At 38.9% G+C, this 8983-nt stretch overlaps 1 non-coding gene across 1 annotated transcript; it reads left to right on the forward strand.

Annotated features, from left to right (window-relative positions):
• The first annotated feature begins 3208 nt into the window (after window positions 1-3208).
• Window positions 3209-3316, forward strand: LOC148580390 (small nucleolar RNA R71). The gene has a single exon (XR_015896767.1). It is a non-coding gene; the product is annotated as a small nucleolar RNA R71 (small nucleolar RNA).
• Window positions 3317-8983: the final 5667 nt, after the last annotated feature.

An 8983-nucleotide genomic window follows, 5' to 3' on the forward strand; every position in this document is an offset into this window, starting at 1 on the left:
TTGTCCTCATCAATGAGGATGTCTCCCTCTATGTTAATTCCAACTGAATTACAGAGGTGACAAATGAGATGAGGGAAGGCTAACCTTGCCGAGTTAGAGGACTTGTCCGCCACCTTATAGAGTTCTTGGGGTATAACCTCATGAACTTCTACTTCCTCTCCAATCATGATGCTATGAATCATGATGGCCCGGTCTATAGTAGCTTTGGACCGGTTGCTAGTGGGAATGATTGAACGTTGGATAAACTCCAACCATCCCCTAGCCACGGGCTTGAGGTCATGCCTTTTTAAATGAACCGGCTTTCCTCTTGAATCTCTCTTCCATTGAGCGCCCTCTTCACAAATGTCTATGAGAACTTGGTCCAACCTTTGATCAAAGTTGACCCTTCTAGTGTAGGGGTGTTCATCTCCTTACATCATAGGCAAGTTGAATGCCAACCTTACATTTTCCAGACTAAAGTTTAAGCATTTCCCCCGAACCATTGTAAGCCAATTCTTTGGGTCCGGGTTCACACTTTGGTCATGGTTCTTGGTGATCCATGCATTGGCATAGAACTCTTGAACCATTAAGATCCCGACTTGTTGAATGGGGTTAGTAAGAACTTCCCAACCTCTTCTTCGGATCTCATGTCAAATTTCTGGATATTCACTCTTTTTGAGTTTAAAAGGGACCTCGGGGATCACCTTCTTCATGGCCACAACTTCATAGAAGTGGTCTTGATGCACCCTTGAGATGAATCTCTCCATCTCCCATGACTCGGAGGTGGAAGCTTTTGCCTTCCTTTTCCTCTTTCTAGAGGTTTCACCGGCCTTAGGTGCCATAAATGGTTATGGAAAAACAAAAAGCAACACTTTTACCACACCAAACTTAGAAGGTTTGCTCGTCCTCGATCAAAAGAAGAAAAAGAAGAGTAGAAGAAGAAGAAAAATGGAGGAGATGGAGGAGGCTTTGTGGATCGGCCAAGGGGGAGAAGTGGTGTTGAGGTTGTGTGAAAATGAAGGAGTGAAGATGGGTTTATATAGGAGTTGAGAGGGGTTTTTTTTTTGGGAAGAGGTATTGAGGTGATTGGTGAATGGGTGAAGAAGAGAGAGAGTGGTGGGGATCTTGTGGGGTCCACAGATCCTGAGGTGTCAAGGATAGCTCATCCCTGCACCGAGTGGCGTGCAAAAACGCCCTTTCTGCCAATTCTGGCATTAAACGCCGGGCTGCTGCCCTTTTCTGGCGTTTAACGCCAGCTCCTTACCCATTCCTGGCGTTAAACGCCAGTCTGGTACCCTTTTCTGGTGTTAAATGCCCAGAATGGTGCCAGACTGGGCGTTAAACGCCCATTTGCTGCCCTTACTGGCGCTTAAACGCCAGCAAGCTTTTCCTCCAGGGTGTGCTGTTTTTGCTTTTTCAATTGTTTTTGTGACTTCACATGATCATCAACCTACAGAAAACATAAAATAGCAATAGAAAATAAATAGATATAATAGAATTGGGTTGCCTCCCAACAAGCGCTTCTTTAATGTCAGTAGCTTGACAATGGGCTCTCATGGAGCCTCACAGATGTTCAGAGCAATGTTGGAACCTCCCAACACCAAACTTAGAGTTTGAATGTGGGGGTTCAACACCAAACTTAGAGTTTCACTGTGGGGGGCTCTGTTTGACTCTGTTTTGAGAGAAGCTCTTCATGCTTCCTCTCCATGGTTACAGAGGGATATCCTTGAGCCTTAAACACAAGGGAGTCTTCATTCACTTGAATGATCAATTCTCCTCTGTCAACATCAATCATAGCCTTTGCTGTGGCTAGGAAGGGTCTGCCAAGGATGATGGATTCATCCATGCACTTCCCAGTCTCTAGGACTATGAAATCAGCAGGGATGTAGTGGTCATCAACCTTTACCAAGACATCCTCTACAAGTCCATAAGCTTGTTTTCTTGAATTGTCTGCCATCTCTAGTGAGATTCTTGCAGCTTGTACCTCAAGGATCCCTAGCTTCTCCATTACAGAGAGAGGCATGAGGTTTACACTTGACCCTAGGTCACACAGAGCCTTCTCAAAGGTCATGGTGTCTATGGTACAAGGTATTGAGAACTTCCCCGGATTCTATCTCTTTTGAGGTAATCTCTGCCTAGTCAGGTCATCCAGTTCTTTGGTGAGCAAAGGGGGTTCATCCTCCCAAGTGTCATTACCAAATAACTTGTCATTTAGCTTCATGATTGCTCCAAGGTACTTAGCAACTTGATCTTCAGTGACATCTTCATTCTCTTCAGAGGAGGAATACTCATCAGAGCTCATGAATGGCAGAAGCAAATCCAATGGAATCTCTATGGTCTCAGTGTGAGACTCAGATTCCCATGGCTCCTCATTAGGGAACTCATTGGAGGCCAGTGGACGTCCATTGAGGTCTTCCTCAGTAGCGATCACTGCCTCTTCCTCCTCTCCAAATTTGGCCATGTTGATTGTGTTTATGGCCTTGCACTCTCCTTTTGGGTTCTCTTCTGTATTGCTTGGAAGAGTACTAGGAGGGAGTTCAGTAACTTTCTTGCTCAGCTGACCCACTTGTGCCTCCAAATTTCTAATGGAGGACCTTGTTTCAGTCATGAAACTCTAAGTGGTTTTAATTAGATCAGAGACCATGGTTGTTAAGTTAGAGTGGTTCTGCTTAGAGTTCTCTGTCTGCTGCTGAGAAGATGATGGAAAAGGCTTGCCATTACTAAACCTGTTTCTTCCACCATTGTTGTTGTTGAAGCCTTGTTGAGGCCTCTGTTGGTCCTTCCATGAGAGATTTGGATGGTTTCTCCATGAAAGATTATAGGTGTTTCCATAGGGTTCACCCATGTAATTTACCTCTTCCATTGATGGGTTCTCAGGATCATAGGCTTCTTCTTTAGATGAAGCGTCCTTAGTACTGCCTGGTGCAGCTTGCATTCCAAACAGACTTTGAGAAATCATATTGACTTGCTGAGTCAATATTTTGTTCTGAGCCAATATGGCATTCAGAGTATCAATCTCAAGAATTCCTTTCTTCTGACTTGTCCCATTATTCATAGGATTCCTCTCAGAAGTGTACATGAATTGGTTATTTGCAACCATTTCAATGAGTTCCTGAGCTTTTGCAGGTGTCTTCTTCAGATGAAGAGATCCTCCAGCAGAGCTGTCCAATGACATCTTGGACAGTTCAGACAGACCATCATAGAAGATACCTATGATGCTCCATTCAGAAAGCATGTCAGAAGGACACTTTCTGATCAATTGTTTGTATCTTTCCCAAGCTTCATAGAGGAATTCACCTTCCTTCTGTCTGAAGGTTTGGACTTCCACTCTAAGCTTACTCAATTTTTGAGGTGGAAAGAACTTTGCCAAGAAGGCATTGACTAGCTTTTTCCAAAAGTTCAGGCTTTCTTTAGGTTGTGAGTCCAACCATATCCTAGCTCTGTCTCTTACAGCAAAAGGGAATAGCATAAGTCTGTAGACCTCAGGGTCAACCCCATTGGTCTTGACAGTGTCACAGATTTGCAAGAATTCAGCTAAAAACTGATGAGGATCTTCCAATGAAAGTCCATGAAACTTGCAGTTCTGTTGCATTAGAGAAACTAATTGAGGCTTCAACTCAATGTTGTTTGATCCAATGGCAGGGATTGAGATGCTTCTCCCATGGAAGTCGGGAGTAGGTGCAGTAAAGTCACTAAGCACCTTCCTTGCATTGTTGGTATTGTTGTTGTTTTCGGCTGCCATATCTTCTTCTAGTTTGAAGATTTCTGTTAGGTCCTCTTCAGAGAGTTGTGCCTTAGCTTCTCTTAGCTTTCGCTTCAAGGTCCTTTCAGGTTCAGGGTCAGCCTCAACAAGAATGCCTTTGTCTTTGCTCCTGCTCATATGAAAGAGAATAGAACAAGAAAGTATGGAATCCTCTATGTCACAGTATAGAGATTCCTTGAGGTGTCAGAGGAAAAGAAGAATAGAAGGAGGAGGTAGAAGGAGAAGAGTTCGAACTTATCAAGAGGGATAGAGTTCGAATTATTGATAGTGGAGGAGTGTTAGTCCTTAAATAGAAGGATGTGAGAAGAGGGGGAGAATTTTCGAAAATAAATTAAAAATATTTTGAAATAATTAAAAGAAAATTTTGAAAACTTGATGAATGATTTTTGAAATTTGAAGTTGGGAAAGAAATAAAGTGATTTTTGAAAAAAAGATTTTTGAAATTAGAAATCAAAAAGATATGATTGAAAAATATTTTGAAAAATATGTGATTAAGAAGATATGATTGAAAAGGTGTGGTTTTAAAAAGATATGATTGAAAAGATATGATTGAAAAACAATTTAAAAAAAAGAAGATTTTTAAAATTAAAATTGATTACTTGACTATCAAGAAATTAAAAGATATGATTCTAAAATTTAAAATTTGATCCTTTCTTAATAGGCAAGTAACAACTTGAAAATTTTTTGGAGTAAATCTTGAATTGAAGCAAGGATTTTTGAAAATGGTAAAAATAAATATAAAATGGAAAGAAATTGATTTTGAAAGAGATATGATTGAAAAGATATGATTTGAAAAAGATTTGATTTTGAAAAATTATGAAAACTTAAAAAAATGTGCATTAAAAACAAAATCTTCCCTCTAGTGTCATCCTGGCGTTAAACGCCCAGAATGGTGCCCATTCTGGCGTTTAACACCCAATTCTCTACCTTTTTGGGCATTAAACGCCCAGCCAGGTACCCTATAAACGCCAGTTTTCCTTCTTCACTGGGCGTTTTGAACGCCCAGCTTTTTCTGTTTGATTCCTCTGCTGAATGTTCTGAATCTTCAATTCTCTGTATTATTGACTTGAAAGGACATAGTTTTGAAAAATATTTTTGAATTTTTTGATGAAATAAACAATGCATGCAGGACACGAAACTTAAAAATTTTCATATAGGAGACACTAACAAATTGAGAATGCATATGAGAAACAACAAAACACACTAAACAAGAGAATTTGAAGATCAGAGCAAGGAAATCATCAAGAACAACTTGAAGATAAATGAAGACACATGCATGTAATTTTCGAAAAATGCAAGAAAAATAGAAACATGCAATTGACACCAAACTTAAAAATTAATACTAGACTCAAACAAGAAACATAAAATATTTTTGGTTTTTATGGTTTTAAAATTTTTTTTGTGATTTTTGAGAATTATATAGAGAAGAAAATAAAGAGAATAAAAACTTTTAATAAGAATTCCAGGAATCATTGCAATGCTAGTCTAAGACTCCAGTCCAGGAATTAGACATGGCTTACTAGCCAGCCAAGCTTTCAATGATAGCTCCGGTCCAAAACACTAGACATGGCCAATGGCCAGCCAAGCTTTAGCAGATCATTGCTTTCAACAGCAAAATTGATAGAAATCAACAAGCTCTTGTGATGATAAGTTGAAACCTTGGTCCAAAAGATTAGACATGGCTTCTCAGCCAGCCAGACTTCAACAAATCATCATGAAACTCTAGAATTCATTCTTAAAAACTCTGAAGAGCAAAATAGAAAATCTTTTTGTATTTTTGAAAAATCTTTTTTTTGAAAAATAAAAAGGAAAAGTACCTAATCTAAGCAACAAGATGAACCGTCAGTTGTCCAAACTCAAACAATCCCCAGCAACGGCGCCAAAAACTTGGTGCACGAAATTGTGATCATCAATGGCGCCATCAACATAGTACGCACAATTGTAATCTCAACTCTTTATCACAACTTCGCACAACTAACCAGCAAGTGCACTGGGTCGTCCAGGTAATAAACCTTACGTGAGTAAGGGTCGATCCCACGGAGATTGTTGGTATGAAGCAAGCTACGGTCATCTTGTAAATCTCAGTCAGGCGGATTCAAATGGTTATGGATGATGAATGATTAAAAGATAAATAAAACATAAAATAAAGATAGAGATACTTATGTAATTCATTGGTGAGAATTTCAGATAAGCGTATGAAGATGCTTTGTCCCTTCCGTCTCTCTGCTTTCCTACTGTCTTCATCCAATCCTTCTTACACCTTTCCATGGCAAGCTGTATGTTGGGCATCACCGTTGTCAGTGGCTACAATCCCGTCCTCTCAGTGAAAATGTTCAACGCACTCTGTCACAGCACGGCTATTCATCTGTCGGTTCTCGATCATGTCGGAATAGAATCCAGTGATTCTTTTGCGTCTGTCACTAATGCCCCACAATCACGAGTTTGAAACTCGTTACAGTTATTCAATCCTTGAATCCTACTCAGAATACCATAGACAAGGTTTAGACCTTCCGGATTCTCAAGAATGCCGCCATCAATTCTAGCTTATACCACGAAGATTCTGATTAAGGAATCCAAGAGATAAACACTCAATCGAAGGTAGAACGGAGGTGGTTGTCAGGCACACTTTCATAGGTGAGAATGATGATGAGTGTCACGGATCATCACATTCATCAAGTTGAAGAACAAGTGATATCTTAGAACAAGAACAAGCTGAATTGAATAGAAGAACAATAGTAATTGCATTGATACTCGAGGTACAGTAGAGCTCCACACCTTAATCTATGGTGTGTAGAAACTCCACCATTGAAAATACATAAGAACATGGTCTAGGCATGGCCATGAAGCCAGCCCCAAAACATGATCTAAGGTAGCATAGAACTACTCCAAGATTAGACTCTCCTTTCAAATACAATAGCAAAAGGTCCTATTTATAGAGAACTAGTAGCTTAAGATTTACAAAAAATGAGTAAATGACGTAAATATCCACTTTCGGGCCCACTTGGTGTGTGCTTGAACTGAGCATTGAAGCATTTTCGTGTAGAGACTTCTCTTGGAGTTAAACGCCAGCTTTTGTGCCAGTTTGGGCGTTTAACTCCCACTTTGGTGCCAGTTCCGGCGTTTAACGCTGGGAATTCTGATGCTGACTTTGAACACCGGTTTGGGCCATCAAATCTTGGGCAAAGTATAGACTATTATATTTTGCTGGAAAGTCCTGGATGTCTACTTTCCAACGCAATTAAGAGCGCGCCAATTGGGTTTCTGTAGCTCCAGAAAATCCACTTCGAGTGCAGGGAGGTTAGAATCCAACAGCATCTGCAGTCCTTTTCAGCCTCTGAATCAGATTTTTACTCAGGTCCCTCAATTTCAGCCAGAAAATACCTGAAATCACAGAAAAAATACACAAACTCATAGTAAAGTCCAGAAAAGTAAATTTTAAATAAAAACTAATAAAAATATAATAAAAACTAACTAAAACATGCTAAAAACATACTAAAAACAATGCCAAAAAGCGTATAAATTATTCGCTCATCAATGAGCAAGAGAATCATATGGGATATTTCTCTCCACCACAAAATGATGCAAGTCATTATTCTAATGGTGGCTAGGAAGGGAATTCTAATGCTCCATATGATATTCATCCAAAGATATCATCACTTGACCATGCTTCAACAGAAAGGCCCTTTCAAAACTTACCACCCACATAAACTTCCATGAACCAAAGGCTCTCAAAGCTTGAGACCATGTTTGAAAAATATCAGGAGGAGGCATAGAGATTCTGGAATGGAAAAGAAGAAAGAGGAAAGGGTAAGATGAGGAAGCCTCTGTGTCAAGCAAATTTTCAGTGAAGAATGAGGTGGTGGAGGTATTTGAACCTGAAACTGCACTTGAGATGACAAGAAAACATGAAAACTCACAACCCTCACAAACTTCCCTGAACCAAAGATGTTCAACACTTGAATCTGTATACGCGAAAATTAGAATATTAACGTGCAATTGGCAAGTATACCAGATCGTATCAAGTAGTAAAACTCACCGAAGTGAGGTCGATCCCACGGAGATTGGTGGATTAAACAACTTTAGTTAAATGGTATTTTAGTTAAGCGAACAATGTTTTGATTTCATGAGATTTGAATGCTTAAAAGAAATTGCAAAGAATTAAATGACAAGAAAATTTAAGAACTAAAGTAAGGAAAGCAATTAAAATGACCGAAAGTAAATAATGGAAACTTAGATTGCAAGAAACTTAAATGACATCAAAAGTAAATTACAAGAAAGTAGAATGCTGAATTGTAGAGAGCGGAGAAGTAAATTGCAAACAATTGAAACTGAAGCTAAATAGCAGGAAAGTTAAATTGCTTGAATGTAAAAGGGGATTGGGTAATGGGTATTCAAAATAACTAAAGAGCAAAAGAAATGAGAATTAATGATGGGAGAGATTATTAGGGATTAGAGATGCAAATTCTCATGAATTGATGTTGATCAATTCCTTCTCAATCATGGGTATAGATCCATTGCAGATCGTAGGTAATTGAGTTCCAATCTCTTGGTAACTCAATTTCTCTCAACACAACTAATTACCACTCTCGTGATCTAATTGTTCATGAGAAGAGATGAAGCTCATTAACTAATCCTTCAAGCCACACAATTCCCAGAATCTCAACCAAGGGTGGTTACATCTCACATACCAACCCAAAGTGTATTAATCAAGGAAATTATGAAATGATGAACTCTAAATTGAAGTATATGGCTCCTTTCTCAAGTTCACCACACAATTCATATATATTCAATCCCTCTCTCGATGGTGATTAAATCTTTGAAGAACAAGAGTTTCTTCTTGGATGAACCACTTGAATTGAGAAGGAAAAGAAGAGTTATCAACCCATTCAAATAAACAGAGCTCCTCCCCCTAATGAAAATGGGGTTTAGTGAATCATAGCTCTAAATTCAACAACAATTGCAAAGATGAAAATTAAACTAAGTGTAGAAAAGAATGAAGAAGAAGAAGAAGAAGTTCTTAAAACTGAAATTCAAAGTTGCAAGAAAAACAAAATAGAAGACCAGTGAGAAAAAGTAAAGAGTAAAAATGCTAGTATAATAGAAAAATGTCTAAGTGTCAAAAAGTCCCCTTTCTGTACAAGACTCTTCTCTATTTATACTAATCCTAAAGCTCTGTGAGAGATCCTTAATTGGGTTAGCAATTTGGGCTTCATCCTTGCTGAATTGGCTATCAACTCATTA

This window comes from Arachis ipaensis, chromosome B10 (genome assembly GCF_059453495.1).
Source record: "Arachis ipaensis isolate K30076 ecotype BB chromosome B10, ASM5945349v1, whole genome shotgun sequence".
NCBI lineage: Eukaryota > Viridiplantae > Streptophyta > Magnoliopsida > Fabales > Fabaceae > Arachis > Arachis ipaensis.